This window comes from Periplaneta americana, chromosome 12 (assembly GCF_040183065.1).
Source record: "Periplaneta americana isolate PAMFEO1 chromosome 12, P.americana_PAMFEO1_priV1, whole genome shotgun sequence".
NCBI lineage: Eukaryota > Metazoa > Arthropoda > Insecta > Blattodea > Blattidae > Periplaneta > Periplaneta americana.
Window position 1 is genome coordinate 53984635 of NC_091128.1, and position 24556 is coordinate 54009190.

Genomic DNA, 24556 nt, shown 5'->3' on the forward strand with positions numbered 1-24556 from the left:
ATCGTGGAGAGTTTAACTACACTGGGCAAACATTCTTATGTGTCGTAATACAATCTAATACGCCCATCTCTCAATAATAAATTACTGACCCATTAATCATTTTATATATATATATATATATATATATATATATATATATATATATATATATATATATATACGTATATCCAACTAGATATAAACCTCAACATGAACGCCCAGTCAGTACACTAACTCATAACACATGGTCCATTCAATTATAAATAACATAACATCTGATTAACCAAACTCAACGTACACATGAACTCAGTATAACACAAAGAATTTACCCAGTACGAACCGTCACATGACTGATCACTATATAAATTACCAATTCCACATCCGTCTCACATAAACTGTGCAGATAGCACTAACAAGAATATCTGTACTTACAATAAAACAATGCCCAAAAGAGATATATATACGATATGTAATAAGTAACCGACAATAATTTCAAATACCAATTATCATTTGAATAGCAACGAAAGTCAATGCACTCGATTCCTGCATACCGGCGTGGAAACCAATAATAACCAAAATGGAGTAGGAAATACTAGAATAGGTAAATGAGGCCCATACTATTATAGTTCAATACAGCATCAAACACGACGTAACCCAAGAGATCGTAATCACTACGCTATTACCCAAACCGTCTTGGAACATCAAAACCTCACACATCAAATCATATTTCCTCACGTAATCCCCTAATACAATACAACCTCCAAAATCACAATACACCACTTCACATAATCGCAATACTTAACCCAAGACGTATCATCAGCGAGTGATTTCCAATACACGATCCCGCACAATATCTCAAACACATATAACCAAAAATGAGAATATCACAACCCAAATTTGCCTACTCCAATGATTTCACATCTGATACAACTAATGCCGCGCTAAATCCCAAAATATATTCATATCAAACAAGGTTCCATATAGTCCGTAAATACTCAAGTGAAATATAATGACACACTATTCTCGAACAATCTACCAGGATGAACTTAAGTTACCAAAGTAGAATACAGTACGAGCTCCACTTCCCGAGTGCACGTCGATAGCCTAAATGAAACTGTCGATACGGGCTCCGACTCCTGAGTGGTGTTATCCCTACGGCCTCCGGCTCCTGAGTGTTGTTATCGCTACGGCCTGCGGCGCCTGAGTAAAGTAACATAAAACTGCACGTAACCAAGTAAACTCGCTTTCCCTCTCTCCTCGTCTGACGTAATCAACCGGCCCATAGGATAGTTTGGATAAGAAAATGAAGGGATTCATAGCGCTATCTGTAATATGACGTTTAAGAGCACTCTGTCGGACGAAGTGACGTACTAGATGAACAGCTACGATGTCGGGCACGGCTCAAAATCGTGGAGGAAACTTCAACCTATTCTACCTAAATCGCAACCCGAACTTTATTACTCAACGAAGCCAAGATTTCGTTCTTTTCAATGACAAGAAGTCGGGGATTTCTTAGCTATGGAACTGGCTGAGGTAAAACCGATCGGCATTACACTTGAGAAATTTGCAGATTGTTTAGCCTATTAGAAACGTACATCTCCGAAGATGCAATTTTCTCTCCTACTGTATGGAGCAGCCCTGACTGCATAGACCTCTCGCACAACAAATGGCTGTGAATCATTTCACAAGCATTTAATTTCAGTTTTTACAGCAGTAATCTTTCATTGTATAAATTCGTGAATCAACTTTTAGACATACAAACTGAGACTTATATTATTAAACTGGAAAGCACTAAAGGAAGTAACCGAAGTTTCAATGTGAAGTCAGCCAAATGCAAAAGAAACATATTTTGTAAATTGTGCAGTTTCCGGGTAAGATTAGTAAAACCCTCGTGAATCAGTGTGCAATATCCGGGTAGGATTAGTGGGTCCCTCGAAAAGCGGTGTGCAGTTTCCGGATCAAAGTGTGCAGTTTCCATCTACCCATTTCAAACACGACGATTTGAGGGTTCAATCCAGAACAATCAAGGTCGCGACGAATAGAGACATTTTTTTTAAACTGTAATAGAAAATACATGCTTGAAAAACAGAAAAACATGAAATTACCCTTCTCTTACTAATTCATAAGTGAAGTTATTGGCCTATATTTCTTGTTTACTGTAACTAATTGTAAAATGGAGAGCAAATCTAAACTTATAGACTGGTTTCTAAAATATATTGGAAAAATAAACGTAGCCTAGGTACAAATCGACTGTTCACAGCAATACTACCGTAAGTACCACTTTAGATGCTACTAGTTGCAGCTCTGATCCGTCGAAATTTTTATTTATTTTCATTTCAAGTGTTCGGTAATACGAAGCGCGTTCTATCTGTATCTTAACCATCTGACAATTGCAATGAATGGGAGCACAGTTTTGTATTTCCGAAAGATATGATATCTGAAACATTTGGGGTACAGAACGTCTCAAGTAATTATGTTTTTCCTATCACTCAAATTCTATCGTATCTGCATGTTTGCCACACCATAATCATATCTGAATTACTGTAACTGTAGTTTCAAAGGTCTGTCGTATGCATTCAAAAGTTGTATTGGGCTTAAAAATAACAGCAATCACTGGTTTCTTAGAATTAGTAGTCTTAAAATGAGTGTCCATTAAAGCATGAAAGTAGGGGATGGTCCACCTCAAACAAATGCATTATTTCATTCATATGACTTGTTTGAAAATCAGGGAGGTTTGAACGAAACCACCGTCTTATATTTTATATCCTACTGGCACAAGAAGCGAATGCCTGTAATAATTGAAATATTTTATCGTAGGATGACAGTTAAAATATGCTATCGTTATGCTTGTATAATCTTTTGCAGGCATAATTTCAAGACATCTTGAGCAATTTAAATTAATTAGTTATGGAAAAACATTAGTAGGAAATCAACATGTTGTTAATAATAATGCTGATAAACAGTGTCAAAGAAAAAGTACAAATATTTTGGCATGTCAAGATAAAATAAATAGGAATTGAACATTGCTCTGCAACGTTAGGCCTATCCTTATTATAAAAGTTTGTCCACGCGTCATACTAGCATTTTATTTAAACGAATACAACATTTAAAAGTCTGCAATATTAGGTTATCTACAGAAAATCTTAAATGAGTCACCCATCCTCAGTTCTTTTATCTGAAAGCCCTCCTTCAATATTGTACGCCTACTGGTTAATAATAGTGGTAACCAGGCTTAGGATTCGACACTTTAGCAACTAATGTATGCACAACTTGACTATAGAGTTCCTTGAACGCTGCGTTATATTCTTCTGTTAATAATAGACTACAATCTAGTGACGGTGCAAAATGAAATAGGATACATACCTCACAAGTTTTCATGTCCGTCGGTGATGTCCTTACTTGCAACTAGTTCGAAAAAAACTGTTCGCTATGAATTGAAAATGCACTGTGATGGCGTGAGTTCGTTTCATAGGGAGAGCCGGAAGAATACTGCACCTCTGATCACGATCCGGATTGTATACTAACGCACAGGTAAACAAAACTCAACCCGCCACCTCACTCCATCTGTACTCCGTTGCACTGTAACTTTACTTCATTCTTAAGTTATTTCGGATCCTAAGTCTGGTGATAACAAATTCTGGCTTAATAATAAACACGTACCGATAATTACTAAGATTAATCACAGAGTATGAACAGATTTTATAGAATTATACATTCATGCTGTATCGATTTATTTTTCTGTATCGTAAGATAGTTTTGTATTTCCGAAAAATATGATATCTGAGACTTTTGGGGTACAGAACGTCTCAGAGTAATTCTATTTTTCCTGTCACTCAAATTCTTTCCTTATGTCCAGAGACGACAAGCTCTCCTTGAACCCATTGCTCCACTACCACCGTCCTGAAGGTGAAGTACATAAGGTCGAAAGTTCGACTACGCGTAGATCTCAATTCCTAAACACACATTTACTTTGAGGTGGAAAATCTATCCTGTAAGATTCTACGTAATAAATAATAAACCCGTTTCCTTTCCCTGCGGGTAATTTTGAGCGACCATTTAGGCTACGGCCAGATGGCGACCTGGTCGCGCATAAATCACGTGGCCATACGCACGACCACGTCGCTGCGACACCGCCAGTAGATCTGTAGGTTTCTTTAGAAGGGCGCACTGTTATTCCAATAATATCTTTGATGCAGAGAAATCTATAACAGAAGTTGAACACCGACCATATTTATATGATTTTAAGGACAAACACTATTACAATAGGGATGTGAAAGGGAAAACTTGGATAGGGGTAGCAGAAGCAATTATACAGGGCATATCAAAAGTCCGGTAATACTTTCAATATTTTATTACACAAAAACTACTAATGATAGCATTTCAAACACACGTCAGTTTAAAGTCAAACTCTCAAAGTTCTGTTTACACCTTTACAGAGATTCAATGTGTGAACCACGAGTGACTCGGCAGATGTCCAAACGATAATCAAACTCTTCCCATACCCTTTTCAACATATCCCCTGTGACCTTGGCGGCAGCTTCTCGAATTCTGGTTTTTAGTTCCTCTAAATCACGTGGCAAAGGCGGTACAAACACACGGTCCTTTAGTTACCCCATAGAAAAAAGTCACATGCAGTCATATCGGGTGACCTTGGTGGCCATGTTATGAAGCATCTGTCCCTTACTCCAGCACGTCCTATCCAACGATCAGAATCAGATCAAAATTGTTTTCCTGAATCGAAATTCCCACGTGATATTTTCCAGATATCTTTTATATATATTTTCTCGAAGTACAGTTTTCCGAATGGTATTGAAAGTAATCTGAAAATTAAATGATGACCAGAAATGTACTGCAAGATAGGCTATTTCAGGCATGCCAAAACTCTGCACATTGTGCAGATGTCTCTGTGCGTTGTGCACTTTCTTTTCCCCCTATCTGGAAGGAGTGAATCTCCTTGGAGGAGAACGCGACAGGGCTATACAGACCTGCAACAGCATATCAGCTTTTCTTTCAGTAACGCAGTTTCATTACGGGTGCTGATTTGGCTGTGTCTGTGAATGAATTATGATAAATAAAGTGAGTTCACAGATAACGAAGAACAGAAATTACGAATCATACCACATAATTGTTATAATGTTTTCCTCAGCGAACAATAATTATTTTAAAATGAAGGACTTTCATCAGTCCATGTCGAGGTAATAGTCTTGTAACAGTTTAGATCAGATTAGTAAAGTTCTCAAAATATGATATTCGCCAGCACTTGTTTTTTCATCAGTACTTTCACAGCAAAACGAACTTGACAATGATGTTGTTTTGGAGTCTGTACTAACACAGCCATCAAAGATTAGACGACTTACGACTTTCATTTCATAAGCTGGTAAGTGATGAGAATATAGTGAGGAATACATGTGAGGCTCTTGAGGTTGTAAGGAGCGAGGAAAGCAACTATTTGCAAGGCGGACAAATTTTCTGAAAAAATATATAATGGCAAATTTTCAATTTCACGTCACTATATTATGCTAATATACTTACATTAATAAATCTTTAAACCTGACATAAATAGAATATCGTCGCTTCACACCTTGCGAACTACACTTTTAATTTCTTTCAGTAACGCTCCCAACTTTTCGATATTTGCTCTCAACGTTTTCCAAATAAACTATATGTGAATTTATGTTCTAAGCTTAATTTAAAGTATTTATTAATATTAATGTTAATTTGCATTAACATACAGCAAGGAAATTATTTCAGTATAAAAACTTCACAATGTCCTACTGCGCGTAATTAATTGGGAGTCTAATTTTTTTCCAACATCTGTGTATCAATGGTCCCAATAAATAATAATGCTTGACGAACAATGAAAGAGTAGAGCTATTACTTTATAATTAGTACCTACTACGTAAAATGAAATACTTGTTCGTTTTTTTGTCGTTTCGAAATTACAATAATTTTTTCTTCAAATACTATCAAAATCATAAATGATTAATAAATTATTCTTTACAAACCACTACTTTGTGAAGTATAACTGAGTAAGCCTAAATTTTTCATATATTACAATTGTCAAATATAGACACTGATAATAACAGTGTTTTTTTTCTTCTTCTGCTAAGTGTGTTTGTAATGTCCAAATGCCTATTTAATCCAACCCTAGAAGCGCAGAATAGATTATTGTACACTCCTCCAGCTAAGAACTGGTAAGAGCAACCCTTGAATGATGCAGTCTGCACAGACCGGCGATCCGCGCACAAAACTGCACATTTAGGGCCCTATTCATAGACATTCTTAGCGCGGGCTTTCGGTGGATGATCAGCGAACTAACGTCTTTCGTATTCATAAGCCAGTGTTAGCGATATGATATGATATGATATGAATCCTGTTTAGCACGCTCTCAGCGCGGGCTAGCGAAATGTCTATGGCATGCCTGGGCTATTTCAATGTGTGGAAGTGTTGAATATGCTGTATTGAGATTTTATGAAGTGAAATTATAACCAAATGTCCTCAGGTAGTCAAGACGTCTGTTGCTGGCATTGTAGGTTTGGTAGTTCTGAAATACAAGTCTAATTCTTTTTTCAATATGTAACCGATTTCTCTTAGGCTGTGCCCCCAAGCGTCTACCTATTCCGAATGCTGCAATTATGGTCCGAGTGTAGCTCTTTTGTTTTTTAAGTTCAGTCAGTGCAATGTAAAACTTGGATGGTGTTTTCCGAACACTACTTGCAGACGATGTGATGCCCTTCCGACAAATTGTTTGTACCATGTTTGTTGTTTATAGTAAAGTCATACTGATTCCACAATAATCGCACTTCGTATTATGGGGGAGTAGTCCGCCTCATGTCACGAGCTCGTATGCCAGAGATGTAGGTAACATCAAAATAATCAAATAGGCCTATAGGGAGTAAAGCCTTGGTTTTTCTGAACCGACGCATGCGACGTGCGAGGTCCGCCTCGCACAAATCTGGACTATAAGAGATAGTGAGTGGTTTCTATGGCTCCGAGGTGCGCGATCTGCGGAGGTTCGCAGAGAGGCCTCGCAGCGTCGTCTCGGACCGAATCGCGCGGCCGGATTTGTGCGAAGCGCGCACTGCGAGGCCTCAGCAAATAGCTTTGGTTCTAGAGGGAAGAAACAATGGTGGGTGGCAAAGAAAAGTTGTAAATTCACATTTTTTCACTCCTTAAATTTAAAGGAATTCACAACTTTTCGATGATTGGTTCTATCTCCCTATTCAGGTGAGAAAATAAGAGGTAAGAAGGGCAGCCTACTCGTCGGAGTCGTTACAAACACCTGTTCTACTTGACTAACCAACGATAGATTGCAAAGAGAGGAATATAAAATAGTAAGAGATGAAAAACAAACATGAGAGTTCACAAGAACGGATATATGAAGAAAATACTGACGTATCTAGAAAAAAAATTGAAATTAGATAGCCTAGATAGAGTAGAAAAAGACAGTCTACCGATCGCAAATACTGTGCATGTAGCAGTAAAACCGTATTAATTCACTGACAGTGTTCGTCCCAACGACAAATATTTCACTGCAAATGTAGCATTATTCAATCTTCCATATTTTATGCCTTCTTCTTAGTCTCCACATACGTTTCAAATATCTTATATTGTGTAACTTCTGGTAATTATTTCTGCTCCGAACTTCTTTTCCCGTTCACAATTCCTTCCAGTGCATCTTTCAGTAGGTAGCTTCTTCTCAGCCAGTGAACCAACCAATCTGTTATCTGTTCACAGCAGGATGTTAAATCGCCTGTATTACGTGCTCATACTACAAGCAATACAAATCCAACAAGATTCACTTTTCAGCAAGATAAAGTGCATTCATCGCTCTTAAGGAAATTGTTTGCAGGTTCTTGAGAGCACGCAGTGCAGGCGCTTTGATAGCCCTGGTTTACAACTTTTTTAAAACGAGTCCAGTACTCATTATTATTTTCAGGTGTGGATTCTAATTTAGTGGCTTTCTCTTGAAAACTTGCTTCAAATTTTCTTCTCTCTTTTCTTTCTTCAGTTTATATATATCCAATTTCGTCACAAGAAAAATATTAGAATTAGATACATATAGCGTTGACAAATAGTCTATTGAAGATATCACTGTCTTCTCCACTAACAATGCAGGATAATTTTGGCTTGTTCTTTCAAAAGTAGCAAGACGGCGAAATTCATTGACATAACAAGCGCTCCGCAACTGATTCACTCGAACTCGCAGCATGAGAAACCACAAGCTTTTCAGCGTCATTGCGAAAATGGTACGCAGAGTCGGGGTTGGTTTTTCTGAACCGACGCATGCGAGGTGCGAGGTGCAAGGTCCGCATCGCACAAATCTGGACTACACTAGAGATAGTGAGTGCTTTCTACAGCTGCGAGATGCGCGGTCTGCGCAGCGTCGCAGAGAGGTCTCGCTGCGTCACCTCGGACAGATTCGTCCGGCCGAATTTGTGCGAGGCGCGCACTGCGAGGCTTCAGCAAATAGCTTTGCATCTAGAGGGAAGAAACAATGGTGGGTTGTATAGGAGAGATGTAGATTGGATTATTTTTACATTGCTTAATTGTAAATGAATTCACAACGTTTCGTAGAATGGTTTTATCTTCGTCACAGGCGAAAAAAGGAGAGTGAGAAGTTGAAGATCAATATGAGAGTTCACATAAACAGATAAATAAAGAAAATAATGAAGTATATGGGAAAATAAAATTATTATAATTTAGATATGTTGAGTAGGGAAAACCTCCATTCACGTCCACGTCGTGGTCCCCGGGGCAGTGTAATCTGTGGTTACACTGAACAAAGTTTTATATTTTATCTTGCTCCGAAACAAAAATAGGTGAATATTACTAATAATTATGTGTACCCGAAATCTGAATTTAAAATCCAAATTGCCCCATCACGTACCATTTTCCGCGGAAAATGAATTTAATTTTTAATGAAAAACTTGTTTTTAATTTTTCACTGCTTCTGGTAAAATGACAACATACTTGGGATTCAAAACGCCTCATAATATTTGAAAAATTTTTACTGGATACAAACATGATGTTATATAGTTTAAAACAGAACAACAATAAAAATATTTCATGCATATAATGAGAAAAATTTTTGAAATTTGAACTTACATTAAACGAATTTTCTGGATCACTTCTGTTTATAACTAGACCCGATACTTTCTTTTACAACGAACCAACAATAGTTTCCAAGCATCCTGGATGATGATCTTCCTTTATATCGTCTTTCCATTTGAGATATTTCTTGATGAACTCTTTTCCCATGCTCCTCGCTTACCGCTCCAAGGTTGGGAGAAAAGAAATTCAGATGAGAATGTAAAAAGGGTATTTTGAGAGACATATTACACCCCATTTTCTCATATGCACGTAACATGGCTTCCACAACAAGTTCTATGTAGTTGTCTGCCATAGAATTTCCAAGGAAATTTCAGCATACATCTTTGAAAGCACGTCATGTCATTTTTCTGTAATGGAAAGTTTTTCCTCAAAAACAAAGAGTCAGCCATAACTTTGTGACTTTGTGAACCGATGAAAATGCCTTCTTTTAATTTACCTTCACTCAAACTGGTAAACTTTTCTTTTAAATACTGAAAACCACACCCTTGTTTATTCATTGCGTATACCTCACGTTGAACTGTTCTGAAATTTACTGAATAGAAGGGACCAATATCTGTTAATTTATTACGAGTACAAAATAAAATGCCAACAACCATAAGAAACCGGAAATAAGTTATAAACTCATAAAATGCGTTAGCTTTAGTTTTGGTTTACAACCTCCAACCCGCGCCAGACGTTTCCTGGGGGAGCGCTTATCGAAAAATGAAATCATAGTATCTCTTGAAACCCTTATGTGATACGAAGGAAAGAGATGCATTTTCAGATTCAGCGCACACAAAACCATAAGGAACACATTGTTTTAAGTCGGAGCAAAATTCTTATTGTTCAGTGTTATAGAAAACGGGAGAGAATGAGAGCGTGGGTCCGTTCCTTACAAACCGGAATCCTCTGGCTATGGGGTCATAACTAGATAGAAAAGCAGACAGGTTTAGAGGTTTTAAGGTAACAGTCCCACCACGAAACTCACTCATTGAGGGACTAATGCCCTAGTCTGAGGATATTTTCAAATACTCTAAATTTTCAGGCAAAAAGTCGGAAGCGGTGTAGAGACCAGCTTTTAATCAGCGTTCAGTCTGAAGCGGAACAGACGAGAAGGCCTAATCCAAGATAATTAATGATGAGGATAGTGATGATAATGACGATGATGATGGAGTAGGGAGATATTGTCTACTGAATGCAAATAACCGTGAATCTAGTAGTAGAATAGCATAGGGAAGCGTAAATCTGTAGAAAATGTGTAAAAAAACCGGCACTCATACCTCAGGAAGGTTTAAACTAGGTCGAAGTTTTCAGATGTTCCCATCAAGCAACCGCGTTTAAACCTCCCTGACGTGTGCTGAGCTATCATACAGCAATATTAAAGCTAAATAGAAAATATTACAACGCCTTTTCACAGGATTCGTTTCGCAGCCGGAAGATGTAGGTAAGTTTATTTTACGGCTCTTTATCAATATATTATGGTTATTTAGCGTCTGAATGAAGATGATAATGCCAGTGAAATGAGTCCGGGGTCCAGCACCGACAGTTACCCACCATTTGCTCATATTTGGTTGAGGGAAAACCCCAGAGAAACCTTAACCAGGTAACTTGCCCCGACCGGGAATCGAATCTGGGCCATCTGGTTTCGCTGCCAGACGCGCTAACCTTTACTCCACAGGTGTGGACCACAGATCATAGAAAACTCTAGTAAGTACATGGGTTGATTGGAGCATGATAACTGGTTAGCAGGCAAATATGCCACTTCAATCCGTGGGAAAGAGTGGTCAGAAAGTTGGTTATGGATATAGTAAATGGTGGATTATCTACAGAGAAATACATGGACGAAACTCCCTGGACCTACTTAGAATCCGATGATACTTGGCTGTTTGTTCAATATCTCAACATGTTTTCGAATTGCAAGAGAATGGGGCGCCCTATTTCATCATCTCGAGGAGTAAAATTTGATATGAGGTTTGACAATAGAGGTCATTTCATGGCAAATCGACCCTCTCAGAAACACTGCCGGATGGAATGATGTAAATGGAGACCAGTAACATTTCGCAAGGAGTGTGATGTAACACTCTGTCAAAGATGCTTTGAGCCTTACCACACTTGGTAAAGACAGATATTACTAAAATAAGTGTGTTTCATTATTGCTGCAGCATTGTATTGTTGCATTAATTACTGAAACCGTCATAAATAAATTTATTTATATTGGTGTAAATATTTCTGGTTATAATACATTAAATATACAAAAAATATATTTACTTTATTGCAAATGAATACGCAGATATCATAAGTGCCCAGAGGTCTATTTATAGACAGGGTGATATTCAACTACTTGGTGCACGGCAGAAGAAACAAAATATATTCTTGACATCTTATGGATTAAATTTTTGAAATAGATACATTGTTCTAGTTTTTTAAATAAAAATAATTTGGGCTTTAATGGGTTAATTAAATACAAAATTCTATAGAAGAGATCCCTTGAGACTCCAAAATAACTTTTACATTTTGTTTCACTATCAATCAGATGGCGGTTTACAAGAATATTGTAAGCACCCTCGCTTTTCCTATTCTTGAAGATATCACTGTCTTCACCAAAAAGAATGCAGGATCATTTCCTCTTCATCATTATCTTCCTCTTCCAGCATTAGCAAACAGGTGGCGAGATCCACCATGCGCTCAGCGACTGATCCACGCGATCTCGCAGCCTGAGAAACCACAAGCCTCGCAGCGTCATTGCGAAGATGGTTCGCAGCGGCGGCCTCGCATCTCGCACGTCGCATGCGTCGGTTCAGAGAAACCAAGGCTTAAAGGCTTCACTGACGTTCAGTTGTGCTGCTCCACCATTTTGATTCTTTAATCATCTTTTAATTTGTCGTAATCATTAGAATAACGCTTGTAATAAATATGTAAAAGTAAACCACAGATTTATTCGTAGCTAGGGACATAAAATAGCGTACAAATTATGAAATTCATGCTACAAGAGTCAGTAAATGGAACAGTAATTCCACTGAAAAGCGCCTGCTCTTTAAAGTATTATCTGTCACTAATATTTCAAAATAAACCTTGGCAAAAATCAGTAAAGAAGAGGAAATGTTAAGGCAAGAACAGGAGCTTCTTTATCAACATAAGAAAAATTGTAGCCATAGAAGAATTAGATTGTTGTAACGTTAAACAGCTTTGATGAGGAAGCCATAAGAAGACTCAGCCAGAATTTCTACGACTCGTAAAAGCAGAAGACGATCCTGTGATTGCTTCTTTCTCTACTTAATTTTACAAAGGAAATTGTCAGTGGAATTAGTTTTCAGGTATACAACATGCACTCTTTATACAGAAGACAAAAAGTAGGTTATTTATATGTAAATTTTATGTTCTCATCCAGTTTAGTGAATGAGGCATTAGTCTGCTCAACCAGTTCTAGGCCTACATCTTCTGCTGCTTTGTATTGCATGTAGGGAACTTATCGTGTTGGAGGTATCATACGACTTGTTTATTGTCAAAACTGAGCAAGGTGGCAAATTCAGAAACTTCTTTTGTTCAGCGCCTATAATTACTGGAAGCCCTATATTGCGCAAGTACGCACAAGGGAAAAAGGCCGGTAAAAATGTATAGCCATATTATGCACACGTGAAATAGTACCTGTGAACTTTGTGCTCACGTACACAAGTTCACTGGAATAACGAAATGCAATTTCCCTTCACACTTTCAGATTTCTAGGCTTAGGACTAGCGAAATAATATCAGATTATGTTTTGATATTATTTCGGCGATTTAAAAGTTTCTTATGTATTGCTTAAAAGTAAATTAAATTACAAATAATTTTACGTCATTGAGGTGTTTGATTCTATTGTCACTGTTTACTGTAGTGGTAAGCAGCCCGCGTAAGCAAATTAAAGCGAGTTATTTGTCCCAGTTAATAGAGTTGAACAATTTTAATAATTAAGTTCTATTTTTTAGATGTTTACATTTTTTATCGTCTATGTTGCTTACTGTTGATTTACATATATATCTGTTTAGATGGCTTTTAAAACGTCAATAAAAACAAAAAGGTTTGGATGTGAATTATTAAACTGCTTACCTAACGTACTGTGGAAAACTTCGCAGCCGTTTGTTGTTCGATCTGATGATAAGTCCTGTGTTGCCCACATGGGCGGTGGAAAACGCCCTTCAAAGTCGGTATAATTCTTCACTAAATAATCAGTGAATGAAGTAGGCGCTTCTAGTAACTCTGACATCAAGTCTTCTGGAAATGCATAGGCTACCGGTATTGTAACCTCGCAGAGACGCAACAAACACAATCCGAAACATAAATGCAGCCATTTTCCGCATTCTGAAGCTGTGCCCTTGTAATACGAAGCTAATTCGACATGCTGTATATGCCTCCATCGAGCTTGAGTTAAATGGAACCTGCACACCACGATGGTCGCGTTTATCCAAATTTGTTTCACTGCATTGTGCACGGCTATTTCAAAATCAACCACCACCTTTTCAGGACTTACGTTTTGCCAGCTATGGCACACTTACAAATTGCATGACGCAAAACAATCGCATAAGTGATTTGTTTTTCGTCGCGCAACAAACAAAATATCAACAGTGTGTAGTTATCATTCTCAATCCCGTGAATTGTGAATAGTTGTAAGAATTTTCTGGCACAAAATTGAAATGTTCTATCCATCCATAAAAATACTTTGAGGAAGGACACTTCTCTTAGTTCTATCAACTTATTTTCTCAACTTATTTTCGTGCACAAACGACATCGTCTTTTGTCAGTTTACTACAAAGTTCATCAGAAATATTAATAATTTCATTTCTCACCAGCTTTGAATGTCTAGCAGAGATATCATCCATGGCCTTGCGTTTAACACTATTGATAAACTTGTCTAGGAAAATGTTCATTATAGTCACGATTATGCTGTCCTACAGATTCTAAAAACTCATCAAGCTCTTCAGTAAACATGCGTGCAATACTGTTCGTTACCGTACACCAATGTTTTCCTTTCCCAGTCAATCTTGTATATCGAATTTAAAACCGTTGCGAACCAATAACTTATGTCGTCTTTCATTTAGCATTGAGAACATGACTCCTGCTGCGCTGACGAATGACATCACACACTACAGCTGCTGCACTGTTCATAAGGACGAATAACACCACACTGCACTACTGCTGCTGCACTGTTCGTAAAGACGAATGACACCACACACTACAGCTGCTGCACTGTTCATAAGGACGAATAACACCACACTGCACTACTGCTGCTGCACTGTTCGTAAAGACGAATGACACCACACACTACAGCTGCTGCATTGTTTATAAGAACGAATGACACAACGCACTTCTGCTCCTCCGCTGGGCATGTCAGAGTGCGACAGGTATGCTATCTGGTGGCAGTGTGTACAATATGACTATGCGAGCGCGATGTTTAAAATAACCGAGTGCTTAATGTGGCAATTCGAAAGGATCATTGTGCGCAATGTTCCCCCTTCCGTTGATCCCATAATTACTGACATTAATTTGTTTGTGTGGTAATCCCAGGTGGTTTCATTGGATTTGAATATAAAGGGCGCATTACGAACAAAAACTTTTTCACTTCTAGCATGTAAAATCAAATGTTGCCCTTGAATGTAGCTCATTTACGCCCTTGTACGCTAACATCTTAGCAATCTTTTCCAGTCGTATGGGAGATGTAAATTAATGTATCATCATTCATCATTTTATAGGCCTGATAGCCTACCTTCTCGCCGAAATCTTGAGATGAGGATTAATATGCAGTATGTGCATTAGGTATGACGTCGCTTCTTTCAAATAATAGGTGCGTGTTGCCTTATGCTTTCTTCTACAGAATCCCCAGTTTCTTGAAAATGTTCTTCAAACTAGATGTTTGTCCCTTAGGCCTAGTTTTCATTAGTAGAGTTAGCAGTAGAGTATATTAGAATACTTTTTAGCCGAACTACTCTACTCTACCGAATTTGGTAGAGTACCCGTTCACACACAAATAGAAAATAATACGGTAGAAATAATTTCGGAATATGTATGATAAGTCTTTCTTGTGTTAAATTTTAACGTACCTTGTTAGCATGTTTCGACCTATTTTGGGTCATCTTCAGAACTCAGTAGGCTCAGTAGTAGTAGTGAGTAGGCTCTGAGGATGATGTGAAGAAGCACCGAAACAGCTGCAAGCCGCATATGCTTACACAATTAACACGAGTAAGATCGCCATTTAATCAAGTATTTATATTCAAGTGTTAAAAGTAATGTACGAAAGATTCAACATGGAATATGGTATGTATGTATGTATTTATTTACACTGCAAGTGGGCAAGCACCCGGTGGCAGTGGTATATACAATATTAACAATACACAATAAAATGATAACCAATACACAATAAAATTAAATACACAATAAAATTAAAGTAGAGTAAAGTCGTACAGCGCAAAATTTAAATCACAATATTGAACATCAGCCGTAGTCATTTTGTTATGAGTAAGTCTTTGAAAATAATTGCTGAAATTTTGTTTAGGGAAGTGACTTCAGTTCTCGAGGAAGAAGAGAATAGAACAAAGACAATATGGATTAGAGACTGGATCAAAAGAAGGCACAGTCATGGAGCACCTGCTCTCCTTCTAGGGAAACTTGTTGAATAGGACGTACAAGATTATAAATTGTGTTTGAGGATGACCCCGGGAAACTATGAAACATTGCTTGAGATGGTCACTTAAAAAATTGTCTCCAACTCAGACTGCTTAATTTTTTTAAGGTGGGACTAAACTGAGAATGGGTATATATGGCCTAAACATGCGATTTTTGGATTTTTACATTGAATTCTAAATATTGTTGTGAATCCTTTCACCAAGTTTCATTTGCATATTCCTTTTCTAACAGCTGTTTCTGCCGCCATATTTAAAGTCGTGCGCTACCTTTTTAAATGCCACGATGGGTCATGCCTACTCCCTCTGCAAGCTTATTTCAAAATTACTGTGGTTTTCCTCAATATTCTAATGCTTATTTGCACATTGAGACAGAGAGTCCGTTTCAGATAGTACATTATATGTGCCCAACTGATAGAGTTTCAGGATTTATATAAAACGCATTTAATCTTCGGTGTCTATTTTCTCTGTTTAAATGTTTTCTACACATTCACTTCTTCAAAATCTATCTACTCCCACATTTATTGACATATTGTTCTGAAATTTTTTTACTGTTTCATTGTATTCCAATATTTAATAATTGACATTCAATATTGTGTAGTATAAAGTATGATTGGACCTAAAAATGTTTAATTCCCTAATATGCATGATTTTTCTTTAAATTTTGAAATGATTAAATAAAATAATTTGTTATTCTAAACATAATTAAGAACTTGAGCAAAGTAAATGCCAATTATGTTTTACCATGCCATAAGCTACCTTGAGGAAAACAATTATTAAAAAATTTGTGAAATTATAGCACAAGATAGGAATTATATTGATATCAAAATATTAACATAAAATTAATAATGAATAGTTAATAATGCTGATATTACTTACACTACAACTTTGAAAATTTGTATGTATGTACCAAGTAATGCTCAGAACTAGTACGCAAGAAAAAATTAATGTATTTTTATATACATCTTGATTACACAACTTTTAACACTATATCACTTCAGAATATGTATTATATGTCTTTCTCATGTTAAATTTAACATGTTTGGGCCTGCTATTGGCCATCTTCAGAACTGGTTGTTGCTGGTCTTGGCGCCTTTTGATTTGTTTCCTGTGGGGGTGTGTTTGTGTAGTGTAATGTGCAGTTAAAGAGTGTGTGTGTTCTGAAATTGAGTTGTGTGTTGAGAATTTCATTTAGATGTGTTTTTGTGTGTCTGTATATTTTCTGCGTGTTTGTTGCAGACATCATATATTGGCACAGATACGTAGATGACATACTAATACTATACAAAGGAAACAAAAGACAGATCAAAAACCTGCATCAATACATAAACAAAATACACCCAAAGCTACACTACACATTAGAAATTGAAAACAACAAAGCCATAAATTTTCTAGACATCACAATAATAAAAGTAGACAACAAACACACATTCAAAGTATACAGAAAACCCACAACAACAACAACACACATACACAACACATCCAATCACCCCACACAACACAAACTAGCTGCATTCCGAACAATGGTACACAGACTACTCAACATACCAATGAACCAACATGATTACAAAGAAGAGCTAAACACAATCAAATACACAGCACAAGAAAACGGATACAACCCCAAAATAATAGACAACATAATACGAAAGACAAAACAATCACAAAAAACATAAGAATACAACACAAACACAAGAACACAAAAAATACATCACACTAACATACGAAAACAAAAACACACACAAAATTGCAACTCATTCAAGAAATTAAATTACAACATCGCATACAGAACAAATAATACTCTACACAAAAACATCTCAACACACAAAGAACACAAACAAACAAATACAATCACATACATACATACATACATACATACATACATACATACATACATACATACATACATACATACATACATACATACATACATACATACATACATACATACATACATAATAAAAATGTGTACCTTACGGAATAATTAATGCTTATTTATATCACTCTCTGTAAATTTGTGGTCATTTTCTTCAAACTCTAGTACAATTTAATGATCAGTTTTATATTTCCTGGGATCATCGAAATGCAGGTTCCGGTCATTAATATTACCTATATATTACTGGTAAAATTATTTCTTTAAATATTAACTATTATTCTATTAAACAAATCTTTAGTTTCCTCTTAGAATTGTACAACAGTAAATAGGCCTACATGTACTATCAGCAAATTCCATTAGCTTTAAAACTGTGAAGCTGCGGTAAATAGCATTTACCTTGTTAGACAAATAATTATAATATCGCACAGAGTGGGTGAACTACTTACACCACTTTTATCTACTTTTAGACATTTTACTAGAACAACTCGTCCTTCTCCATCAAATCCTTCATAGTCCGCTTGGTGTTTCAACTCGTAATGTCGTTTTATATTGTACTTTATTGTAAGGAAGTACTACTGTTTGCATAATAAGCATTGTATGAATATATAATTTGCTACAACCCTACATAACAACACATTTTCCCATTCTACGTATATGTATAAAAAAACTGCGCAAAGTAGGGGATTGAGCGCGAATCATGTCTATGGATGTACTTTTGTTGGACTAGGTTCTTACGTCTCCCCTGTCAAAGCACTGTGCTAGTAGCTCGGGGCATGAGACGCCCTGGGCCCGAGCTTGCGACAAACCTGTGCCAACTGCCACCAGTGGCCGAGCTTGACATGACTGATTACAGGATCTACTCCAGAATAGTATATAATGTCTTTGCTACTATATTAGATCCTTTTCTTTCTTTTGATGTAAATCAGTAAGGAAATAAAGTTAACAGTAGGCAAAATATTGCCAAATATAGCTACAGTATTTTTTCCTTGACAAATTACGGTATTTACCATACCAATTACACGCTGAACATTTTCGTATCTGGAGGCAGCAAAAGAAGCAGATGTGCCATAGTTTACGGATTTGCGCGTCAAGGTCAGTGTGGAGGGGACTGAATAACTCCGATCTTTGTGCTCGGAGAAACCATTCTGAAAGATATAGTTCCCGTAAATAAAAAAATAACAATGAAAATATGCGTGCTCTTTTCAGTGTCATTGTTTTAGACGAAAACATTATTACGGACAGTAAAAATACCGGGAAGTTGCACTGAAAATTCGCGACCAGCAGCATTCACTCCATTTTTTCCCTCGAAGTCAATCACATTCAATTTAAACGACAGAGAATAACTTGCTTGCTTGTTGCTTATCTTTACATTCACACCTGTCACTGATTTCTTTCTCTGAATGACTGGTTTTAGAAGTACGGTATGCGTAAATCGATACCATCAGTAGAAGAAGAAAGGAAATTTGTTTTCTGTGCTGTGAAAATGGAAGAACTAACGGGACAGAAAGTACGGTAGATAATTTGAGGATAAACAGACAAAGAAAGACAACGCGGAGACAATAAAATATTGGAGAGGTAACGAGACGACGGGATAGAGCAGCCGTGGCGAAAATGCGACTCACGAGCACATTGTGGCTCGCAATGATAGCTGTGCATTTCTCTTGCTTCTAACCTTCCCCAACCCCCACCCTCTCACTCACTGGAGTCGAACTCCGTTCCATTTGTATTTGTCTCAGACCTGCGAGTGGCATATATCTCTCTCGAAACCATGTACGAAAGTTCCAAGTAGGATGGGAGAACGCATTTTTTTGCTGTCAATGTGATGAGAATATTAAATGTATGATTTGTTCACGAGTATTACGAGGAAAACGATTATATAACATAAAACGGCATTATACTACATACTTATCACTCATGAAACATTAAAAGGTTAAGCGTTATTATCATCATCATCATCATCATCATCATCATCATCATCATCATCATCATCATCTCTGTACGTCGACCCTTTTTCAGCAGATGTACGAATAATGAGGTTAGCTCTTCAATTTGAACTCACTGATTTACTATGTGATGTCAAATGAAAGCTAGATGTAAGGACTTGACAAATGTTGAACTTGTCAAAAAATAAATATCCGAAGCTTCGTTCTCTCGCTTGCTCTGTTGAAGCCATGATCGCTACAACTTACGTTTGTGAAAAATTATTTTCAACAATGAAAATAGTAAAAACCTAATTTAGATCACGACTGACAGACAAATACCTTCGTGATCAACTACGACTGGCAGTAAGTGACATAATTTCTGATTTTGAAACTTTGTCGCAGAGACATTCTGAAAACAGTTAATTTTAGGTTGTGATATTGTTCATTTCTTTCTTCGTTACACGTACTAAACATTAGTTTGTAGCCTTGTACTGTATAAAATTATATTTAAGTGCTTGACGTAAGGAAAATGAAAATCCGTTAATAAGTCTGACAGTTGCTTCACTTCCCCTTCGGGTGTCCTCCTCCCTCCATAGGTGCTATGCACGTTGCAGGTTACACAGTGGCTCGGCGCACGATTACATTTTCGCCACGGCTGGGATAGAGGATGGTTTCAGAAGCGGGTTTTACTTTGCAATTTCTCCATGACCATTTGTGATTGATAATGTGTAAAAGTTTTAGGCAGGAATTCAAAACCTAGAGCCTAATATTGCACATATTATGTCGGAGGGGTCTAATATTCGAATATATATATATATATATATATATATATATATATATATATATATATATTCTTAGTCTTTAAATAGAGGAGATGCTTTTATATGAGGGGTTCCAATAAGTGAGTAAAGGTGCAATAAGTAACAGCGAGATGAGAAAGCAAAAGTATGCCTACTAAGAAATGATGTTATTCCCTTCAAGGAATATTTTGGGAGCAAACTTGCCAATGAAAATCAAGTTAGCTTCCTGCACTTCAAAGAGTTATGTAGTGTCACTGTAAGGATATGCATATATAATATAAAAGAATGATATTATAATATCAGAATATATAACCTAAGAATTTTTAATATTTTTGTCGATGTTAACAACAGACGAATCCCGCACTACAAGTATCGTCTTCCGGAGTGGTTTCCAGTTCTAACAATTCCCAGCAAACTAGGGATTACAACATCCTTATGACTGAACGAGACTTCCAAAGGAGAGCAAAACAGTCTTGGCTGGACCTCATATTACAAATGCACAAAGTTTTCGTGCTGTCAAAAGTACAAATAGAAGGATCTTCAGTTATTTCTAGAAAGTGAGTAATATTTTATAATTCATTAGTTTTCACACATGTGTTTCATTTCAGATAAAAGTATAAGACGAAACTATTTCCACATATTATTATTATTATTATTATTATTATTATTATTATTATTATTATTATTATTATTATTATTATTATTATATAGAAAGTGAGTAATATTTTATAATTCATTAGTTTTCACACATGTGTTTCATTTCAGATAAAAGTATAAGACGAAACTATTTCCACATATTATTATTATTATTATTATTATTATTATTATTATTATTATTATTATTATTATTATTATTATTATTATTATTATATAGAAAATGAGTAATATTTTATAAGTCATTAGTTTTCACACATGTGTTTCATTTCAGATGAAAGTATAAGACGAAACTATTTCCACATATTATTATTATTATTATTATTATTATTATTATTATTATTATTATTATTATTATTATTATTATTATTATTAGTATTATATAGAAAGTGAGTAATATTTTATAATTCATTAGTTTTCACACATGTGTTTCATTTCAGATAAAAGTATAAGACGAAACTATTTCCACATATTATTATTATTATTATTATTATTATTATTATTATTATTATTATTATCATTATTATTATTATTATTCACATTTTGTATGTTTCCAAGGCCTTTCCCTCTTTGTATTTTTGTAGAATCTTTAAGCTTAAAATGCAGTCTCTGTGCACATCACTAGAGACGAGAATTTCATGCACTATAAAATCCCAAAATATGCATGCATTCATGCACTATCAAACTATGAAACATGCACGATCAATCGAAAAATACATTAAAATATGCACTTTCATTTTTGTTCCAAATTTCTTAATTCACTTCACTTTTTTGCACAGTTAACGACTAACAACATTTCTAAATTGGTTTCTGTCAGGCAGTATGTTTTTGTAGGCAGAGAATGACCTCTCTAAATCGCAAGAAGTTATGGGTGAAAAATTAAATGAACATATTTATACAGTGCCAGGTCAAATTTTTCATTCAAGTTTTCACCATCAATAACTTAATTCACTGAACAAAAGAATCCGTAATACGGGTTTGCATTTATGACTCTGTCCAGTTTATTTTAAAGAAGTTTTGTTAAGGTTTTACAAAGAACAACTGTCGTAGAAAATATTCGGAAACAGAATAGCAGTGCTTACCTCTTTACTGCAACAATCGCAGAATACGACATCCCAATATGAACTATAAAATCTTTTTCTTTAATCCACTGCGCAAAGAGTACACTTTTGGAACCTTTAATTGGAGGCATATTAGAACCACATTAACACACGCCAATAGAATAAACAAGCACATTAACCACTTACGAGGTTCACACACTGCACAGCGAATGATTCCAATTTTAGAAGAATCTAAATTGCTACTGGTGCTGGAAAAAGAAGCGAGAGAGAGTATTTACAACCTCCCTGAAAGAGGGTGCTTTTGACCTAAATTATTTGTCGGCAGTTTCCTTGAACCTTCTATATTTCTTCTCTACTCTTCTCGCAATGTCCAACGCAATAAATCCATTTATGTCACTCAGTTTGTAGAGCAGTGATCGCCAAAAGCTGTGTCGCGACACATGCTCCTGTCTCCACTCAAGCGTAACCATGACATCATACCCCACCCTCTGTTTACAGCCTTCACTTCGATATAAGACAAGACATTTATCAGCAGCGGACTTACACATGTAATGTTACAAGTGTGCAGGATAATATTATGTTTCGATGTCTTTTCCAAAACAGAAACATATAATATGTAAAAACTTAATTTTAAGGAGGATGGGAGCAAAAGTATTTCTTTCATGCAGATGGAAAAAATATGAGATACTTAATTTGTTGTAAAATTTTAAGTGAAATATAAAATAACAATGTACTGTACGTTGTCATTATTCTTCTTGATATAAAGACTACCATGCCCTTGCCTGTAAATTGAATATTTCATTAATAAACAAACAATAAAAAGTATCGGCTTTTATGCCTTAATCGGGATAAAATACTTCGACTTTTTTTTCCGACGTATTTAGTATAATTTGAATATTTCATTAATAAACAAACAATTAAAAATTATCGGCTTCTATGTCTTCGTCGGGGTAAAATACTTCGACGTTTTTTTTTTAAGTGTGTAGTGTAATTTACAACTTCGTGACCAGCCTGGTACGTATTTATAATTTCAAATATCTGCTGATGTGAAGTACACGTTCTTTTTATGGTAAATAAGAAAATATATTTTATTTTATCAATAATACAAACATAATGAATAGGAGACTAAAAGATAACATGGGAAAAAGTGTGTGTAGTTAATAAGTAGAAGAATATTATATTGTTGTTTTTTTTTTTTTGGTCACAGTCCGTCTCTGCACTGTTATTCACTGCATTACCTGAGAAAATACCCACTCCACCCCTCTCCCTGCGACAGTGGTGTGCGGGTTGCATTTCTATTACGTCACAATTTCGTAATGTTTGGCAACCACTGCTGTAGAGGGTCGTCAGTAAAGTGTTGCAAAAGTGAACTTCCATCCAGGGAAAGGTCTTCTAACATAGTATTATGAAAATCTTAACATTTTATTTCATTTCTCTGTTATTTAGTTTTTTTTTCTTTTTCCTTCGTCAATCCTGATTCCTGAAGCTAAAATAAGGAACGTAAAAATCTAGAAACTGTGGTGTCCACTCAAAACATTAAAATATGTATTTAAACTGAATATGTTATATATTATATGCATGATAAAGCTAAAAATTGCTTAAATATGCATTATGCATGCTTTTTATCCCCAAAAAGGCCAAAACAAATATGCACGGAAAAAGTACACATATTTGGAACCGGAAAGTAATGAAATGGATAAGTGCTAAGTTTGAGCTATGTCCTATGTCCCTTTAAAACATGCATTTGCACGAAATTCTCGTCTTTACACATCACATTATGATGAAGATAGGCACAACATCCTCTACATCTTCTATAGTATTACTATTTGTAACTCATAATTTCTGATTTCTGTTTGTGGTGGAATGAGAATGACAAGGACTTGGCTTTCCAATGGCCGAACTCGGGACAGATACTTGCCCTTGAACTTGTTTTGGGCCAATATGCGCTCTATTAATAGGCTATAGGCGATTATTGTCGAGAATCGGAAACCCGTACTACCCTTAGACTTTACCTCAACCTATTGCACATGACAGAAATGATGGCAAGAGGGAGTGTGTTGGTGTAATAGAAGAAAACGGGAGTACCCCAAGAAAATCGTCCACCGCTGTGAAGTAACGGTTAGCACACCTGACCGTAAAACGCGCGGAGCCGGGTTCAAATCCTGGTTGGAGCAAGTTACCTGGTTGAGATTTTTCCGAGGTTTTCCCTCAACCAATCGATGTAGAATTTCTAGGTAAGTTTCCACGTTGGATCCCGAATTCCTTTCGTCATCATATTACATTTCCCCTTTTTCATCATCATCTCCGTTTCTTTCCTATAGCCTAGGCAATTTGCATTCTAACCTGGGCAAATTTGCTTCAGAAGGTTCTTAACCAGTTTACAGTTAAGGAAATCGTGCTGAATAATATATCCAAAATCAAACAAAATCGGAACACGGGAACACACCCAAAATTTGAATTAAAATGGCGAACTGGCTATTTCCTATTAAATGCAAACCGAAACTGATTTACGCTCTATAGAGAA